The 12,669-nt window shown below is 38.5% G+C and overlaps 1 protein-coding gene across 1 annotated transcript in view; it reads right to left on the bottom strand.

The window, feature by feature from the left end:
• LOC126188009 (probable 2-oxoglutarate dehydrogenase E1 component DHKTD1 homolog, mitochondrial) overlaps positions 1-12,669 on the bottom strand; it is a 356,616-nt gene that overhangs the window by 262,319 nt on the left and 81,628 nt on the right. The window lies entirely within an intron of this gene.

The raw sequence follows: 12,669 nt of genomic DNA on the forward strand, positions 1-12,669 counted from the left end.
AAGGGATACTCAATGAGAAACAGAGTTGTTGCATGTAAAACATGGTACGTGATGTGCTTTAATCATATTAGTTGACAGTTCCACAAGAAAACAGGAAATGGCAGCTCTACCTCTAATTTCAGATTATCACTGATGGCAATTTTGTGAGGTTGTTTGCATGTAAACAGTGGTAAGTACAAAAATATTGCTGCTAGTAACAGTAATGTGTGTGATGTTCATGCCAGGAAGATACTTTTTTACAAAACCAAGGATGATGGGGATAACTATGACTCAGATAAGGATTCTCAATATGTTCCTAAATGCAAATGTGCTTCCAAAGTTGTTGCTAATCAGATAAATGTGAATAATTCTTTCAACAAGTAAACAATGTTAAAAGAATGTGTCATTTTCCACTTTTGCTGTATTAACTTTAGTTTTTCACAACTAGTTTCAATCTTCTAGGCCACTCTCAAGTGATTTTGTGGTTCTGCCCAAAATAAAATATATTATATTTCCTCCACAAATAGAAATATAATTATATGAATTCAAACATATTTTACAATGGAAAATCCAGGATGGAATGTACAATATTATGAAAAGGAAAGTTGCTACTCACCATATAGTGGAGATGCTGAGTCACAGATAGCCTCCCCATCTCTCCCCTGCCCTCTGTCTAACCTGCAGCACTTCACTGTCTGCCAATGCCACCATACTATTCTTCCCCCTCCCTGTCCCAGCCTCCTCCTTACCCCCACCCATTTGCCACTCCCATCATGCACTGATGCTGCTGCTTGCATTGTGGTTTCAGTTGCCTGGGACTGCAGTCATGCATGTGAGCTTCATTTGTGTGTGTGTGTGTGTGTGTGTGTGTGTGTGTGGTGTTGTGTGTGTCTACGTCTGTTGCTGACGATGGCCTTAATGGCTGAAAGCTTTATTTATTTGTGACTGTCTTCTGTAACTCAGCATCTTCACTATATGGTGAGTAGCGACTTTCCTTTTCATAAATAAATACAAATTACAAATGTTTTATTCCATCTTTGAGCATATTTACATGCAGTTGGTGTCATCAGTGTTAGCACAATAATATTAATATAAACTTGGACAAATGTCATTAACTATAATATAATAATCCAAGACAGATATAAATGTCACTAACTACAATATAATAACCCGAGATGGATACAATACATATTTATGCAAATGTCAATAACAACAAAAAGTTTCCTAACAGATCAATTACAAGATAAATGAACTACATAGTTCAGTGAATGACAAATAAATAATCAAACAAATAATTAACAATAAGTACATGAAACAGTAATAAAATTGTTGCACAGTGTGGCATATGTATAGTTTGCAGTTAATTTATTATTCATTCTCATAAGGAAAGTGGATCATTTGTCATATACTCAAGGAACTCTTGAGCAGGGTAAATTCCTTTACTATTCATCCACCTTGAAAGACTAGTTTTAAATTTATTTACTGGAGGACAAAGATATTTGTAACTGTTATGTGTCTTTGCAAACCTAGCATATAGCATATTAATTGTATGTCCACCTCTTATGTTGTGGTCATGAACTGTTCTCCTTAAGTCAAATTTACTCAGATTCTCTTTAACAAAGACAAGGCAGTTGTAAATATATGGGACAGGCACTGTCATTATATTTAGTTGCTTAAAATAATCTCAGCATGATTCACACGGGCCAAGTCCTGCTATGCACCTTATGGCTTTCTTTTGTCATTTAAACAGTAATTTTGAGCCTATGAAATTGCCCCTAATAGTATTCCATAACTCAGGTGGGAATAGAAGAGTGCAAAATATGCATATAACAGAAGTTCTTTACTGGCACTGCTCCTCAGCTTGTACAGCAGATAGATGACACATACCAATTTGCCACATAACTTCCCTGTGTGGATATCCCAGCTGAGCTTTTGATCTATGTGAAATCCTGATAATTTTACTGTTTCATTATCATGACTGGGAGCATTCAGATTGAATACAATAGCTTCAATTTTACTATCATTCTTCTACAGTACATTTGCCTCAAACCAAGCAGCGCATCTCTCCATTGCCACTGGCATGCTGTGTTGCATGTTTTCAAGGTTGGTATCACATGTGATGATTGTTGTGTCATCAGTATATAGCACTGCATCACATGGTACAATTGTAGGTAAGTCATTTATATGAATAATGAAAAGGAAAGGTCCAAGAACAGATCCTTGAGGTACACCCTTTCCAACTGGGAGAAATTCTGATATTTGATTATTTTCTTTAACTAACTGTTTTGTATTGTCCAAGCAAGACTGCATTAGGCATAGTGCATTCCCTCTCACTCCGTAGCGGTAGAGCTTTTTTATGAGAATATTGTGGGAGACCATATCAAATCTTTCGTCAGGTCCAACAGTATTGCACAGAAAATATACTTATTTTCAAAACAACTGTACATTTTTGCTACCATGCTCTCAACTGCTTTGATTGTAGAAAGGCTGGATCTGAAATCATACTGTGAGGAGGTAAGTATATCATTATGTTAAAAATATTGTCTTATCTGTTTATGCATGCAGTATTCTATTATTTTTGATATTATGGATATAAGTGATATTTGTCGATAGTTATCTGGAGATGCTATATCTCCTTTCTTATGTACTGGTTTAACTACAGATATTTTTAAACATTCCGGATAATTACCTTCATTTAAAATTTTGTTGATTATTTTAGTCAGTGGCATTACAATTTGATTTCTGATATATTTAATAACATAATTTGAGAGACCATTGTAATCCTCTGCTCTAGAATTACTGAGCTTTGCTATTGATTCCTTGACCTTCTTCTCAGTTACACGAGTCCACTGAAATTTGTCTGTCTGCGTACTGTTTATTTCTGGCAGCAGTACCTCTGCCTTATTCACATCCTCCATTAATGCTGTTACCTGATTGAGGACTGACAGAATGTACGTTTAGAATATCAGGTGAAATTGGTGTTCGGTATGCTTTATCATCTCAGTTTATTTCTGTTTTAATAATTTCCCATGCAGCTTTGCATTTATTCACTGAGTACAGTATATATGTATCATCTGCTTTGCACTTAGCTGCCTATATTTCAGACCTGTAAATCTTTTTCGCTTTCATATACATTTCCTTGCCAGCATTATTGTGCTTAGACCTATCATGATAAGAGTAGCATTATAATTCTTACTCTACCTAGATGTCAGGTGTACCAGCTTTTTAGATTTTGTGGCTTGGTGTAATGATTTTGCTTCGATATTTTCTTTCAGCGTTTAGGACAACATGCTTCAAAATTTTCAGTTAACAGTTCTAAAACTTTGTTGGTAGATTCATTTGCACCTGCAGTGGTGATTATTTTATCCCATTTTATTAAATTCAATTTACTTATCAACTTGTTTAGCTTTGATCCATTAATTGGTCTTATAATTTTTCTATAGTCTAAGGAAGTTTCAGCTGCTTTAATGTTAAGAGTTTGTCTGAGCCATAGTCCCTCATGACCTGAAATGACTAGCTTGATTGTGTCGAATTCTGTTTTGTTTAGATGAAAATTACATATTATGTTATCTAGACACACTTCCTGTCATGTGGGTTTGACATTTAAGCAACTGAAGTTAAGGGATCTTAATGTATTTAGCAAATGATCAACATTTATATTCTTAAACCTAATGATTATACTGATATCACCAAATATTAGTATTCTGCAATTTTTGTATTTGAGTAGCTAGAGTATCAGTTTCTTCAGAAGCTCCACAAACGGGTCTTCATTGTGTTTTGGGGGACAGTATACTGAAGCTATTATAATTTCCTGTTTTGGCAAGATTATTGCTGCAGCTTCAAATTTTGCTTCTATGCACAGTCCACTTACATCTATAACTTCACAGATTAGTTTCACACTATTTTTAACATATACAGATACACCAATAGGTTAATAGTTGTTCTGTAGTAGCTGGCTGCCAATTCATATACACATGGTACACTTAATTTTAGTTCCTCATTGCTAAGCCAGTGTTCATTTATTGAAATCACAGTGCAGTTTAAGTTTTCCAGCAATACTGAAGTTCATTAAGTTTGCTCTTAAGAGACTGCACATTAATATGTAAGAAAATTACACTTGTACATATCATAATATTGTAAGCATATTTTAAATACATTACCTGCAACAGAAAACAATGCTTTATGTACTGAAATGTTTATGTACTGAAATGTCAACTTCTTGAAACTAATAGAAAACATAAATTTCAAGATGCTGCCATTTCAATATGTAAGTTTATTGCAGATAAATGTATTTAAAATACATTTACTTTCACATCATTATATTTCTATTTGTGGAGGTAATATAATATAATCTATTTTGTACTAAACTACAAAATCACTTGAGAACTGCCAAGAAAGCTGAAAGTAGTTGTGAATAAATGAAATTAATGCAGCAAAGGTCGAAAATGACACCATTTTTTAATAAATTCATTACTGTGGTACCCACTATGAAGAAAATGTAAACAATGTTAGGTTGTATCCCTTAGCATTGTTTATGTGATTTACACGGTCCACCTCCATAGCTGAGTGGGCACTGTGGATGATTGCCATGAGGGGGACTGCTGTTTGATTCCCAGTACTATCAGGAATCTTTCCTTAGTGCGAGGACAAGTACAGGATGCACTCAGCCTTGTGATGCCAGCTGAGCAGCTACTTGCCTGATTATTAGCAATTCCATACTCAAGAATCACAAGAAAAACAAGGAGAATAGTGTGCTGACCACATGCACCACAGTACATTCAATGATGCCATGGCAGAGGGTGACATGCTGACTGGTCAGAACCAGTTGGTCCATCTTTGGCCAGAATGTGAAATTTGACCTTTTTTTAGATTATGCTTAACAATGTTTACATGTGGTAAGGCAACAATAAGATCAATTTTATACTGTGCTCAATCATAGACAATAATTTACTATGTTGCCATACTTCATTATTTAAAAAATTAGTAATACAAATCTCAATACCATAAAATGAAACAATCTGAACCTTTTAAACCAGTATTTTTGAAAGGTTTCACAGTAATGTATCATTAACTTGCCCAGCAAGTAAACAGTGGTAAGCCAACGGTAACTCATGTTAAGTGCAGTAAGTCTGCAAGTAAGCAATGTTAATCATCCATTGATGTATTTTTTTAAATAAAATTTTGGATTGAATTTAAGATTTTAAAAATATGTTGTGCTCTAGAAATATCTGAAAACAATTACTTACCTGAATAAAAAAACACAATGGATGAACTTTAAATATCTTATTTATGAGATTTTATTGGAACTTTACTGTACAATTTCTCAAAACAGCTAGCTTGTCCCTTGCCACTGTTTACAGGAAAGTCTTCACACATCACTTGTGATTGTGTATATCAATATACAACACTAAATTTAAGATTTAGAAGAGGGTGCCAGTTTGGCAGTTTTGGCCAGCAAAACTAATTTATGCTTGAAAATTAACTATCTAAACCTTCATGACGATATCTCCCACAGTATGGGATGAAACGCCAAGCACAGAAACATTCCTTAGAACATGGCCTAATGCCCATAAAACTGATGTCACCAAGGATACCCCTTTGGAGAATTTATAGTTTCATTTAAATTATATGTTTCACACAAGGCATTCTTGTCTTCAGAATCTTTTTTGAAGTCAGTAGTTGAAGTCTGCAGTTGAAGTCAGTACAAATTATAACTGTTTTATTAAGTCAATATTCTGTTGCACTTTAAGGCATTTTCTAGTTTGCTAAGGAGAGTGTTCAGATTTCCATCTGCCTTTCTGTATGAAGTCTGTTCAAAACATTTCTGGAACATTCATAATTTTCTATCAATGGTGTGGTGGAGCAAAATATGGTCGGCATCCCTGCACACATCTGTGTTTCATGTGCAACTGTCAGAAGTTTCATTGTTGTATGCCTCTTAGTCATTGTTCAGTGCTGTATTGAGTAGAAAATTGTGTCACACAGTTTGCAAATTTCGAGATGGCAGAGTTAGAGGAGCAACGAGTCTGCATTAAATTTTGATTGAAACTCAAGAAAACTTTTACAGTGATACACACACAGGCAGCCTATGGTGATGAGTTCTTAAGCTGTACTTGGTGTTACAAATGATTCACATTGTTTAAAAATGGCTGGATGTAAGTTAAAGATGGGTTTTGTTCAGAATGCCCTTCAATGACTATCAACAATGCTCTTGCCAGGATCATCAATGAAACTGTGCATGCCAATTGAAGACTGACTGTCCATGAGATCAAATGTCAAAGCCATGCTGTTAGTCTTCTTTAACTTTGAAAGAAAATAATTACCATCTACCTCTACATCTACATGATTACTCTGCTATTCACAATAAAGTGCTGGCAGAGGGTTCAATGAACCACCTTCAAGCTGTCTCTCTACCATTCAACTCTCGAAAGGCAGGTGGGAAAAATGAGCACTTAAACTTTTCTGTGTGAGCCCTGATTTCTCTTATTTTATCATGATGATCATTGCTCTCTATGTAGGTGGTGCCAACAGAATGTTTTTGCAATTGGAGGAGAAAACTGGTGATTGAAATTGCATGAGAAGATCCCCTCATGATAAAAAATGCCTTAATTTTAACAATTGCCATTCTAATTCACATATCATGTCTGTAGCATTATCTCCCCAATTTCACAATAATACAAAATGAGCTGCCCTTCTTTGTAATTTTTCGATGTCATCTGTCAGTCCCACATCGCACAGCAATACCCAGAATAGGGCGACCAAGTGTGGTGTAAACAGTCTCTTTAGTAGACCTATTGCACCTTATAAGTGTTCTGCCAATGAATCACAGTCTTTGGTTTGCTCTGCCCACAACATTGACTATGTGATCATTCCAATTTAGGTTATTTGTAATTATAATCCCCAAGAATTTGGTTGAATTTACAGCCTTCAGATTTGTGTGACTTATCGCGAAATCAAAATTTAGCAGATTTCTTTTAGTACACGTGAATAAGTTCACACTTTTCTTTATTCAGGATATTACCTCTATTTTACTTGATGACTTTCTGTCTATTACTACGAACTGTGACCTTTCTGACAGAAAATCACGAATCCAGTCACAAAACTGAGGCCACTTGTGAGGAATAGTGTTGAAAGGTTTCTGGAAATCTAAAAATATTGAATCAGTTTTATATCCCCTGTCGATAGCACTCATTACTTCATGAGTATAAAGAGTTAGTTGTGTTTCGCAAGAACGTTATTTCCTGAATTCGTGCTGACTGTGTGTCAATAAATCATTTTCTTCGAGGTACTTCATAATGTTCAAATACAGTGTATGTTTCAAAACTCTACTGCAAATCGACGTTAGTGATATAGGCCTGTAATTCAGCAGATTACTTCTACTTCCCTTTCTGGGTATTGGTGTCACTTGAGCAATTTTCCAGTCTTTAGGTACAGATCTTTCTGTGAGCTAGCGGTTGTATATAATTGCTAAATATGGAGCTATTGTATTAGCTTACTCTGAGAGGAACCTGACTGGTATACGATCTGGACTGGAGGCCTTGGCTTTATTAAGTGATTTAAGCTGCATTGCTACATCAAGGATATCTACTTCTATATTTCTCATCTTAGCAGCTGTTCTTGATTGGAATTCAGGAATATTTACTTTGTCTGCTTTAGTGAAGGAGTTTCGGAAAACTGTGTTTAATAACTCTGCTTTATTGGCATGAATTCATGCCACAGGGACAAACTGTTAATCAATGGTACTCTTGGGATGTGTTGTGATGCCTGTGAGATATGTGAGAAGAAAACAGCACAAAATGTGGCAACACAATTCATGGCTCTTGCATCACAATAAACCATGTTCATCCTTGTTGGTGCATGCCTATTGCACAAAAAGTGAAATAACTGTGCTATCTCATCCTCCATACTTTCTAGACCTGATGCCTTTGGACTTTTATTTTATTTCCAAAGTTGAAAACCACATTGAAAGGACAAATAGATGAGATAAAAGAAAATTTGCAGTCTGCGCTTTGTATGTTCCAGTAAAAGGCATACCAAGACTCCTTCTGCAACTGGAAATGGCATTGGGAGTGATGCATCAATTGTACAGGACAGTATTTCAAAGGAGACCATGCATAAAAAGTAAAAGGCAAGCACTGAAAAATTTAGTGGACAAATTTTCAGAATTTTTTGAACAGACCTTGTATAAACAAAGTTACATTGCAGGCACTTCAAAGATGTGCTTTTTTTTTTTGTTAAAATTACAAGATTACATTTTTAAGGTTTTTGCCCAAGTAATTTCTACATGTTCTATGTCCTATAAAGTGGCTTCATTCTTAGGAATTTACAGCAATGAATTTTACATGGAGGAATGTCTTGGAAATTATTTTGGAGTTTCCAGTTTCTAAAAGTAATATCAGTATTTATGCAGGAACTTTTTATTAGATTTTGTAGCTCTGGAATGCTAAGAGTAAATGCTTTTCAATAAAGTAGTTTTTGTAGAGCTTGGTACAATACTCTGGTTTCATTTTTCATCTCATTTATATATACATCATTTGCACTAGAAATTATAACACAGACATTGCTGGACTGCAGTTTGTACTCCTTCATTATTTCCACATTACATGGCCCAACATTTACTATTCTTGTGACAGTAAAGTCCAATTTTTTTCTTTGTCACAATTTTCATTATTTTTCATTGATGAATATTTGAGAAGACAGAACTTTTAGGTTTTATAGTTTTTACGAGCAGTAATTTAAGCTGTCTTCTGTTTTTTCCCTTTGCTATTCTACTGATTATCAGCTACTGGTTTCATCTTTACAATTTTTGAGTGCACTGATTTACTGTGGACCAGATCATAAGAATTAGACACTGAACTGTTACACCATTTAAACAACTCAGTGCTTTTAGACCAATTGCTGAGTTAAGCATAAACAATACGGGGTAGATCATCGTTAAAAGACATTTTTTTTAAACCATGAGCAGAATGTAACATATTTAATTGCCATACTGGTTTTTGGACATATAGCCCATCAGTGACATATAAAGGGTGAATCAGAAATCCACTAAGAAAATTTTGGAGGTTGTTCAGGGATATTTTCCAAGAATTTTGGTGTAAGGGACCTATGGTATCCAGTGGCTTGTTACAGGTAACTACATTTAGTATCAATAGTGCATTAAAAACATGTGCACAACAGGGCAGGTATGAGTGGTATGTGCTGTGTGGCTTGCTTGGAAATAAAGTTGTTCCATTCACTCAGAGTACTTGCTGTGGACAGCAGTAAGGCCCACTTTACTCTTGATCAAGATGCTTGCATTCAGTACTGCTTGAGCTTGTCTCAGGTTGGTGGTTCTTTTTTTTATCAGTGTTAGTTGTACATTGACAGTGATACACATCAGTATGCATAAGTCTATTGATGAAAAATCAGCCAATATGTATCCCATCTATGGGCCCACTGAATGCAATTAATAAGTGTCATGATTGTCGACAATAACCCTCAGCTGAATGGTGTGCCAAGAGTGTCACTGATGTCCATACACTGAAATAACCACTGTTTGTTTATTGATCATGAACTAACTCAGTACAGCTTAGAAGAGAAAGATCCACACACGAGTACAACTGAATGTCCTTCTGTAACAGTGCATAACAATGACCGCTATGATGAAGTGCATGATCATTGGTAGTGGCGATGAGCAGAGGAAGCGGCCTTCTGGAGAATCCAATATAGAAGGGCCTCCTGGAGTGGCTGGTGAAGGTGCAGGATGGCACATCTGATGGGTAGCAGTGATGGCGAGTGTTATGGCATGAAACATAGGCTTGAGAATGGCTGGTGGTCAGTGTGGAGTCCAGAGCAGGATTGGCCATCAAGAGGCTGAGTGGCAACCTAAGCAACTATCAGTGTAGGAATACAAGCATGGTGTTACATGGACGCATGACCATGAGGATGCAAGTAAGTAACTGCAACTGCAGCACTGTTTACCACAACCTGCACGCCATGTATCAGCATGGCTTGCATTCATGTACTCTGTGGCAGCTACAGGTGGTTTGCTGGTACACAGCTCAGCAACTCTTCTGTGACATACAACCTCCAAGGAAAAGTAGGGGCCACTGCAGACACATGCCTGCATATACTACAGTCCTTCCCCTTGAGAGTGATGGTGTAACCATCCAGGAGACATAGCACATCCAGGGGTGGAGGCTTCGAGTAGTCACCAGCAGACTGAACAAGACAACAGGATCATTAGTCAATGAACACAACAAATTGTTCCCATGAAAGAAGTGCACCATGTTCCTATAGTGCAACAGGAACTGACCACCATATATGGTGACGGGAAAGGTGAGGGCAGAGGCAGGGGTGGCAGTGCAGAGTCCATGAAGGTGTAGACCAGGTCAATTATAGCACAATGGGATCACTGGTGTCAACAGGGACGGCTGGCAGGAAGCAGGGACAGCCACAGGGATGACGACAGCACCATGAGTGCCAACCACAGGATGGCTAGTGACAGTCATGGAGGAGGCTGCATGTTTGGCCAAGGTATCACAGGGGCCAGGTGATGACATGATGACAGGAGCGTTGGCTGTGACAGAGCTGATGACAAAAGTACTAGCTCTTGGTGGCATCAAGTGTAAGCACTCGGACTGTACCAGAGGAACACCTGGAGAAGATCTCTGTGAACAAGAAATGGAGTGCCACACATCATGACAACAATGCAACAAACATGACGGCCAGTGGCCCAGCTTGCCACCCTGAAAAACATCCAGACACCCTGTCAGCAGGCTGTGGAAAAAACTGGAGAAACTGAGTGGGGTGAATGGTGCTCTGCAGCAGGTTTTGAGTTGTCTGACCCTGGAACTGATGGGCTGGAATTAATGATGAACTGCCTGACCCCTGAAATGGAGGGCAATGGTTGATATCTCCAGTGAGTGGTAACACACTGCACATGAAAGAGAACTTTAGTGTACACAAAAACACGAGAAATATGCAGACTGACAACAGAACACAAGAGAATGCACATAGGGATGAGACATGACAGGACTGTCCAAAAAGCACAGAAAAGAGTACATTTCCAAGAACCTACATCTGCTGTGAAGCAGGCACACAAATTATGAAGGAATGGCTACCAATACTGAGAGAACTAAACAATGGAATGCAGGCACAGAATCCAGTACATGTCTAGTACATGGGTGGACACTGCGCTATACTGGGATTAGAATACAGACTGGCACAACACAATAAGGATGAATATGCTGCCTCATCGATATGACCAGTACACAAGAAAGATTGCTGAAGTTGAAATGGTTGAAAAACACATGGACAGTGGAGAATGAATGGAACCTGGCTCCAGCAAAACCAATGAAGATGCATCAAGAAACACTGGAACACACGGGAAGACATGGACACATCATTCTTGTCCTGTCCAGGCATTGTCGTCCCCGGCAAGAAGGCCATGGCTCCATAACCTGGGGGAAATGCAACCTGGCATGGGGGCATTGGGCTTCGCATGGCAGAGGAGAGGTGACTGGGTGATGGATGAGACCAGGAGTTGGTGCTGCAGCCAGCAAAACATGAGCAGGCACTGGAGTGGGTGATGCTTGAGCACACACTGCACTGATGGTTGGTTGGTTTGTGGGACTCAAGGGACCAGACTACTAGGACCATCCATCCCTTTTTCCACGAACTTGAAACATCCACAAAGAATAAGAACAAACAATGGAGATGACAAGAGATGACACAGGACAATAGAGACACAGACAGAGACCAGAAAAAAGGAATTAAAATCACACTGAGTGTGACAGTGGTTGACCGACCATAGAAACAAAAAAGGAAAAGCCAACCACCAAGAAACACACTAAAAACCCCAGTCTAAAATCATAGGCCAAAAGCCAGACTCAACACAAAAAAAGGACAAACACTTAGATCAAGCGAGAAAAACTCCCTGCACAAATAAAACCCAAAACTAAATATGCCATCGCAATGTCATCTGATAAAAGTGCAGGAAGCGTATCAGGCAGTGCAAATGTCTGCCTGAGCAGAGTTAAAAGTGGGCAGTCCAACAAGATGTGGACCACCATCAAAGCTGATCCGCACCGACATAAAGGTTGGTCCTTGCAGTGCAATAAATAGCTGTGTGTTATCCAGGTGTGGCCAATGCGCAGCAGGCAGAGAACATCAGAGTCCTTGTGAGAGACCCGCAAGGAGGAGTGCCACACGCCGGTAGCCTCCTTGATGGCCTGAAGTTTGTTGGGTGAAGTAAGGGTGCACCATTCTTCACCCCAGGTGCAAAGTACCTCCTGCCACAAAACTGATCTGAGGTCACTCTCTGAAAGGCCAGTCTCCAAGGCTGGTGCACCGACAGCCTGTTTGGCCAGCGTGTCAACACATTCATTTCCTGGGATGCCGACATGACCTGGGGTCCACACAAAGACCACAGAGCGACCACAACAGGTAAGAGTATGGAGGGACTCTTGGATAGCCATCACCAGCACAAGACAAGAGCGAAGGAAACACTGGTAGATAGCACATAAACCGCTCAGGGAGTCACTACAGATAACAAAGGACTCACCTGAGCAGGAGCGGATATACTCTAGGGTGCGAGAAATGGCAACCAGCTCGGCAGTAAAAACACTGCAGCCAGCCGGCAATGAGTGTTGTTCATAATGATCCCTTTGAGTAAGAGCATAACCGACACAACCAGCAACCATTGAACCA

This window comes from Schistocerca cancellata, chromosome 5 (assembly GCF_023864275.1).
Source record: "Schistocerca cancellata isolate TAMUIC-IGC-003103 chromosome 5, iqSchCanc2.1, whole genome shotgun sequence".
Taxonomy (NCBI): Eukaryota; Metazoa; Arthropoda; class Insecta; order Orthoptera; family Acrididae; genus Schistocerca; species Schistocerca cancellata.